A 9,026-nucleotide genomic window follows, 5' to 3' on the forward strand; every position below is an offset into this window, starting at 1 on the left:
TTTTTTTTTTTTTTTTCTTACCTTGTTGGAACCTTTCCTCATGTCAGTACTGAATTGCTGGGACAAGTAGTCCTCTTGGGAACCACAGCCCACCCCGAATTAGGCAACATGTAATTTCTGAGGTCTCTTACAGTTTTTCACAATTGCTAAAACACATTTTTGAAACTCTACCCTTTTCTCAAAACTGTGAACACAAAACCTACTTTCAAACTACATTCTCAGAACCCTTGAATCTAGTTACAAAGCTGAATAATCACCTCAAAACACTTTGAACTGTGCTCATAATGATCTCTGCATATTCACAAAGCAGGCAAAATGTATTATTCTTAAATACTACAGTAAAAATAAATAATAAGGAATCAAATAAATCAATCAAATGAAAAAAAAAAACAACAAACACCACAGGACGGACTTCTCACTGGGCCCCACCACACCTTTGGTCTGGGTCAGGCCACTGGACTTTGTCCATATCACAGGCAATGGGGGAAGAAGGCTGTTGTGTGGCATATCCAACCTTGACACAATTCTTCATTTATGTTGCCATAAGCCAACTCCATGGCACACTTTAGAGATCAACCCTGATGTAGGGTTGTCGGTTATACACCTTCCATCTCCAGCTTGAGAAAAACTCATCCATCAGATTGAGGAAAGGGGAGTATGGTGGGAGTTATATATTGATGACTTGTTCATGGATGTTGAATCGTTTCCTTATCTGAGCAGCATGATGGAAACTGACATAGTCCCAAATTAAGACATAAGGATAATTGTTGTTCAGCTCATTCTGCTGAGCTACCAAAATATCCTGAAGACCTGCAAGAAACATAAGAAGGTGCTGAGTGTTATATGGCTCCAGTGTGACATGCTGGTGGAGAACCCCACGGTTAATTATGGCAGCACAAATGGTCACATTGCCACAACACTGGCCAGGGATTTCACCAATGAATTATGGCCCCTCCTTCTCCTCTTCACTAGATCCCCGCTTCATCCACAAATATATATTCATGGTGTCTTTCCATGGAATCCAATTCAAATATTTTCTACATGAAGAAATATAGTTTTTGTTGAGTTCCCAAAGTAAACTCGCGCATTCGTTTGATGAAGGATGCTGGATACCTTCAAATCAATTTAATATATTTTATTTGAACAGCAACAGTAAAATATACAATAAAAAAGAGATCGTTTACAGAGCTCTGCACCAGACTGTGTTTCCCTGACCAGCAGAGACCTCCATCATCAGTTCACAAAGTCTGATGCTCTATATATATTTCATATAAAAAATACGTAAGAAGTATAAAATCAGATATTGAAACAATATGTGATTCGTTAGGTTGAAACAGTATGATTATCAACCGTACAAAAGTATGTTAATAGCATAAGGTCAGACATCCCAACATTTTGTAAGTGAACAGAAAGACAGGCCAATACTGTACAGAATGTGATTTGTATTGTGAAGCCACTGACTCTGATAGTAGTATGTATGCATTGCTGTAATACTGTATTACAGTATACCGTGTCTGAATGTACACTTACTTGGACATAACTGATATCTCAGCTCTTTCTCTCAGAGTCACGCTCTGAGTCCTTCATGAGCACCCTATTGCGTTTGAGGAGACAGTCAATGGTGTAAAGGCTGACTGTGTTGATGCCTTCAAAGTTTACATCGCCTTCAATCACTTGTTGTATTTCTCTGAGTCTAACAGATATGTTGGTACAAGCTATAATGCTCTCTGTGTAGCCTCATACATCTCCTCGACAGTGACAGTCAGTTTTCAGAGGGTGGAACTACAGTAGTGAATGAATCATACGGCATGACATTTGCAGTGAAAATGTAGACCCTTTTATTTAACACATTTTTCAGACAACTTCAAAACCAGTATAATTTTCGCAACTTATGTAAAGCAGCTACACTCTATTAATGTTATGAGTTTTTCAGATTTTAGTTTCATGCATTCTTCGTATTCCAATGCATGTTTGCAGCTAAGGTGGTGCGGCAAATTGCTCGTGTTGCCACTAGTGATGGTAAACTCGATTCTTTTTACTAAATCGAGTTTAAATGAGTCACTCACCAAAGTGAATCGAGATTTGAGTCACCGAGTCAGTTACCCAGTAGGTGCATACTACGAACTGCCGTGATTTAGCTAGCAAGGGGGGGGGGGTGTCAGTGAGTGATACTGTAGCGATCAGAGGGGGGAGTGTTCACTCTGATCGGACAGTTGAGCTGGGTAGCGCAAAGGCTCATGGGACTGTTAATGTTTGTAATGAAAGCCATGTTTTAGTGATGTTGTGTGAATGTTTAATTGTGTTATGTGAGTTTCCAGGTTCTATGGCTTTGCATAGTGTTACGTTTAATGTTAACTTTAATTATCAGTGTAGCCACCACGACTGAGTTTCCTGGTGTGTTTAATTACCTCTGGCCAGTATTCATGTATAGAGTTGTTGTTGACTTTGATGTTAATAAATAGCACTTCCTGTAGTCGTGCGGTGTAAGGGGCACAGGAATTGTTCAAAGAAGAAATCGCAGTCTCAGTTTATCTTCTTCCACGTGAGCTCGCCACATTGGTGTCAGAAGTGGGATGATAAAAAGAAGAATGGAGAGACAGATTGAAGAATTAGAGCAAGCCATGGAGCAGAACATGAAGCTTTTGGAAAGCCTGGAACGACGACAGATGAGATCTGCTGATGAACAATTTCCAGCTCGACCTGATGGTTCCAGTGCACCTCGGCCCCTTCGCCCCGTAGAGGTTGGGGGTGCTACTGCAGAAGGATTCCTGCAGCCTGCTGCCGCTGACTGCCCCCTAGTGACCGGGAGGACTACTGCTGGTGACACCCTGCCGCTTGCTACTGGTGCTAGACGTCGACAATCTCTTGCTGCCACTGCTGCCAATGAGTTGCCACCATTGGTAACCACACCCGAGCCGTCGCACCGTGCAGCCATGCCTAAGACACCAGCCAAGCTTCCCAAGTACAATGGGGTGACACCACTGGAGCCATACCTCTCTCAAGTCCAACTAGCAGCATGGCACAGCGGCTGGAGCAGCAAAGAAGCTGCCACCCACCTGGCCCTGGCATTGGAGGGAAAGGCGCTGCAGGTGCTCCTCGACATCACCCCAACAGAGCAACAAGACCTTCAAGCCTTGACCATGGCACTACAGAGGCGGTTTGGGCAGAGACTCTTTACTGACCAGAGTAGGGAACAACTAGCCAGCCGTCACCGCCGAGAAGGAGAGAGCCTGGGCACCTTCGCCGCAGATGTGCAACTGCATGCCCAACGGGGTTATCCACAGTTCCACGCAGCTGCCCAAGAGGAGCTGGCCCTCCATGCGTTCCTGCGGGGGCTCACACCAGAGAGGTTGCGCCAGCATGTCCGCCTTGCCATGCCCCAGGTTCTCAGTGAGGCTCTCTGTGAAGCTGAACGGGCCGAGGCGGTGCTCTCTACACGGTCTACTCAGCAGAAGGTTTCCACACCGCAACCACACATCAGGATGCTCGACTACGATGAGGAAGAGGAGGATGCTGAAGAGGTCTACCAAGTTCAGCCTTCACCACGACAGTCTCAGCGATGGCCTCCACCCTCCATGCGCCGTCCTCCTCGCCAAAAAGACCGCTGTTACCGATGTGACGAGCCTGGCCATTTTGCTCGAAACTGCCCAGCCCCAGCACCAAAGACCAGAGCCAACCAACCTGCGGGAAACGACAGCGGAGTGGTCTAGCGAGGGGGCCACCACTCCAGTCTCCAACCCCCCTCCGAGGCCGGTATACACTGGTCGGCTGCTTGGGTCACGCCAGAGGACTGTACCTGATTTGCCAACTTGATGGCCAACCCTGCCGGGCCCTGGTAGACACAGGGTCTACCATTTCCCTGGTGCGACCTGGCATCCTCCCAAACACCATTGGTCCACTTTCAAAGGCATGGTCCCCAACCAGTACCCAACTGATGACAGCGACAGGAGAAAAAGCGGACATGAGAGGAAAGAAGGGACTGACAGTCCAGGCGGGGGGCCATGTGCTGGTGCACAAGTTCTGGCTCGCCAACATCCAAGACCCATGTATTATTGGACTGGACTTGTTGAAACGTTGGAAAGCCCTCGTCAATGTGTCGAAGGCAACCATCACCCTTGGCACAGAGACCTTGACACTCCAGTCTGGCCGGCGGAAGAAGAGGCAGCCCAGTAATCGACGTGCCAGTCGCCAAGCAGTGGCTGCCCTGCAGACACCAAGCCGCGGTGTTTCACCATCCGCCAACACACCCACCAGCGTCCCTGCACAGTTACAGCCTGCCCCAACCTCTAGTCCAGAGCCTGCTGCCCCTCCCTCTACTGAGACAACGGAGGCCATAGAGGACTTGTGGCAACGCAGCAAAGATGGTCTAAACCCACAGCAATGCCAAGAGCTGAAACAACTCCTCGAGGAATACACGGACATCTTCGCTGCGAGAGACGAAGACTGCAAGCACACAGGGTTGGTCCAGCATGCCATCGACACCGGCTCCGCCAAGCCCATCCGTCTACGCCCTCATCGGTTGAGTCTTGCTAAACGGCAGGTAGCAGAGGATAAGATCCGTGAAATGTTGGCTGCTGGAGTAATTGAGCCCTCCGACAGCCCATGGGCAGCCCCAGTTGTCTTGGTGAGAAAGAAGGATGGTAGCTGGCGTTTCTGTGTGGACTATCGACTCCTTAATGCCATCACAAGGAAGGACTCTTACCCGCTCCCACGCATCGACGATGCGCTCGACTACCTCTTGGGGTCCAGCTGGTTCAGCTCACTTGACTTGCGCAGTGGCTACTGGCAGGTGGAGCTGGCCCCTGACGCAAGACCAAAGACTGCCTTCACCATTGGACAGGGGCTATGGCAGTTCCGCGTCATGCCTTTCGGGCTTTGCAACGCACCGGCTACTTTTGAGCGGCTGATGGAGCGGGTGCTGGCAGATGTACCCCGGAGTCGCTGTGTCGTGTACCTTGATGACCTGCTAGTACACGCCAATGACTTTGACAGGGCCTTGTCTAACCTGTGTGAGGTCTTCACTACCATCCGACAGGCAGGGCTGCGGCTGAACCCGGCAAAGTGTCGTCTGCTGACAAGGGAGACAGAGTTCCTGGGCCACATCGTTAGTGCTCATGGTGTAGCCACCAACCCAGCTAAGGTGGCTGCCGTCCGAGACTGGCCAACCCCAGCTAACATCAGTGAACTGCGAAGCTTCCTGGGCCTGGCGTCATATTACCGCCGCTTCATCAGAAGTTTTGCAACCATCGCCAGCCCACTCCACCGCCTGACCGACAAGGGCCGACCATTCGCCTGGGACGATGCCTGTGCTGCAGCTTTCACCCGACTCAAGGAGACCCTCACTGAAGCCCCGATCTTGGCCTACCCTGACCCCCAACAGCCCTTCATCGTGGACACTGATGCCAGCAATGTGGGGATCGGGGCTGTCCTCTCACAGAAGGGAGGGGATGGAGAGCGTGCAGTGGCCTACTTCAGTCGTGCCCTGAGTCGGGCAGAGAAGAACTACTGCGTCACCCGACGCGAGCTGCTGGCGGTGGTCGTGGCGCTGCGGCACTTCCGCCCGTACCTGCATGGCAGTCACTTCCTCATCCGCACAGACCACGCTTCACTTACCTGGCTTCTGAACTTCAAGCATCCTGAAGGCCAGGTGGCCCGCTGGTTGGAGGCCCTCCAAGGGTACGACTTCGAGATCCAGCATCGAGCGGGGCGACATCATGGCAACGCCGATGCACTCTCCAGGCGCCCCTGTGCAGCGTTGGAGTGTCGTTACTGTCAGCGGCAAGAGGAACGAGGCCAGTCGACAGTAGTGGTGGCGACTGTTGACCTAGCCACCAATGGGGAGGGGTGGCCCCCAATGAGTACTCAGCAGCTGAGACAGCAGCAGGAGGCAGACACCACCCTGGCGCTACTGCGGGGCTGGTTGGAGGTGGGGCAGCGCCCTGCATGGACAGAGGTGTCAGCACTAGGGCTTGAAATGAAGGCCTACTACTCCCAATGGGGCAACTTCGAGCTTCACGATGGGTTGGTCTACCAGAGATGGCACGCCTCTGGACGGGGAAACGACCTCCTACAGCTATTGGTGCCCCGGACGCTCCGGCCACAGGTCCTCCAGATCGTCCACGGCTCGGTGGGGGCAGGGCACTACGGTAACGCCAAAACCCTCAAACGTCTCAGGGGGAGGTTCTACTGGCCTGGCTGTCGACGAGATGTAGAGCTGCACGTGCACTGCTGCGACTCCTGCACCGCCCAGAAAGGACCAACTCGTCACTTCCATGCCCCACTGCAGCAGTACTTGGTAGGGGCCCCAATGGAGCGAGTTGGAGTGGACATCCTTGGGCCCTTCCCAGTCACCGACTCCGGAAACCGATATGTCCTTGTGGCCATGGACTACTTCACGAAGTGGCCTGAGGCATATGCGGTGCCAGATCAGAGCGCCACCACAACAGCAGAGAGGTTGGTGGAGGAGATGTTTGCCCGTTTCGGAGTCCCCGCCGAGCTCCACAGTGACCAGGGGCGGAACTTCGAGTCCCAAGTCTTTGGTGAGGTCTGTCGACGGCTGGGGGTGAACAAGACAAGGACAACGCCGCTCCATCCTCAAAGCGATGGGCTAGTGGAACGTTTCAACCGCACCCTGGCCACTCAGCTCGCCATCCTCACCAGCCAACACCAGCGTGACTGGGACCGCCACCTACCCTTGGTCCTGTGGTCCTACCGGACTGCTGTCCAGGAGTCTAGCCAGTGCACGCCTGCTGCCCTCATGTTCGGGCGGGAGCTCCGGACGCCAGTCGACTTGGTGTTTGGCGCTCCGCCTGAACCCGAGATTGCCGGGGGAAAAGAGATGGACTATTTTCGTAGGCTGAAGGATCGTCTCCAGGTGGTCCACGACTACACCCGCCAGGCCCAGGCTAACTCTGGGATACGGCAGAAGAGGGCTTATGATACGCGATGCCAGGGGCAGGACTTCATACCAGGAGACAAGGTATGGATCTATTGTCCTGTCCGCAAGAAGGGGGTTTCCCCCAAGCTCCGCACCCATTGGCAAGGGCCCGGCGAGGTCCTGGATCGATTGTCTGAGGTGGTGTACCGGGTGCGCATGCCTGGTCAGGGGCGCAAGGTGGTGCTGCACCGGGACAGGCTCTCACCCTATCAACCCCTCGCCCCGCCTTCAGTTGGAGAGGGGGACGGTGGAAGCCCCCCACAGGCTGATCAGGGTGTCTCCCCTCAAGTGGCACCCCCTGCAAGCCCCAAACGGCCTGCCCGCCAGCGGCGGCAGCCTGGACATTTGAAAGACTTTGTGTTGAGTGATGGGGTTGCCGAGGACGGCTGACCCCTCAGGTGGGGGCTATGTAGCGATCAGAGGGGGGAGTGTTCACTCTGATCGGACAGTTGAGCTGGGTAGCGCAAAGGCTCATGGGACTGTTAATGTTTGTAATGAAAGCCATGTTTTAGTGATGTTGTGTGAATGTTTAATTGTGTTATGTGAGTTTCCAGGTTCTATGGCTTTGCATAGTGTTACGTTTAATGTTAACTTTAATTATCAGTGTAGCCACCACGACTGAGTTTCCTGGTGTGTTTAATTACCTCTGGCCAGTATTCATGTATAGAGTTGTTGTTGACTTTGATGTTAATAAATAGCACTTCCTGTAGTCGTGCGGTGTAAGGGGCACAGGAATTGTTCAAAGAAGAAATCGCAGTCTCAGTTTATCTTCTTCCACGTGAGCTCGCCACAATACGTTAATCTTAATGGCTCGAGTATTTCCCGAGCTGCAGCCATTTGTAGCTCATTGGAGGGAAGGGTGAGTTAACGACTCGTGCGTGCTGACGCTACGTACAGTGAGCTTAGTCAGTCTTTGATTCGAGCTAAATTGACGTCAGCTTTGTAACGAGTGTTTCTCCTTCGTTCACAGCTCATAGCAGGGAAGGAAATAGTGACGGTTCGCCAGGGGAAATGGGGAGTTCAGTGAAAAAACATGAACTGTTGCTTTCGCCACAATTGCAATGATTGGCTTGATATGTTTGTACAAGTTTCGTTATAATGGCAGTTACACAGTAATGATATACTGATTGGTGTCTTCAGTTAGCTGTGCAACTGACTAGCGATAGCAGGGATGAGTCAGTGCACCCGGTTAATAACATCCTCGTTTTTGGAAAAAACGTATATACAGAAATTTAAGTATATAGAAATTACTGTGTTTTCCACGACTTTTTCGTGAATTCCGTTCTTTTCCAAAGCCCTTAAAGTCATGAAAAATAAAAATGCAATGAAACCGTTTAGCATCATAGAAGAATTATTTACTGAAAAAGCCCTAGTCCTTTCTTTTTCTTTGTAACTTTTATTTTCAGCTATCTATTTTTATTTGATCTTTCAGAATTTTGTATGCACCCCAAAAAATACTTAAGCTTGACAGCTTTTGCAGTAAATGGTTGTTTGGTCCACGTCCGACCTTTCACACCCAAAGTACCTCCCATAGACACATATATGTAGACGTCGCATTGACTGTGGAGAGACGTGCCTAAAGCACCGCCATCTTGGTTCAGGGCAAGCAGAGGCCGCAGTCGATGTGTTTATACGGAGGTAAGAGGTACTTCATGATCTCAAAGTAGAATTATTCATTGAAATCTCGACCGATTTCCAAACTGTCTGATTTGTTAAAAACGTCACACATGTAGCAATGACACAGGATGCTTGGATATTTTTAAAATGTCGGTTTTACTATCCAAACACAAATTCTACTTGAATGTTTTCAGCAGACAATCTTGCAAATCCTGACGACAAGGTGCTGAAATTTTGTGCTGCTTATGGTTGTTCCAATGAGCGGAACATAAATACCAGGTTCTATGGGTAAGAGACCATATTGAGTGAGCAGGTTGTTAAATAGTGAAATAAACTCTGACAGGACATAATATAACCTGCTCACTTTACGTTTCCCCGCCTATTACACAGCTGCTTATGTGAAATAACTAATTTTGAAATTTGTCTCAATGATGTAATTTGGGTTAAATTGCAATGTTATTTGATCTATAAA

The sequence above is a fragment of the Echeneis naucrates genome, chromosome 1 (genome assembly GCF_900963305.1).
Source record: "Echeneis naucrates chromosome 1, fEcheNa1.1, whole genome shotgun sequence".
NCBI classification, from domain to species: domain Eukaryota; kingdom Metazoa; phylum Chordata; class Actinopteri; order Carangiformes; family Echeneidae; genus Echeneis; species Echeneis naucrates.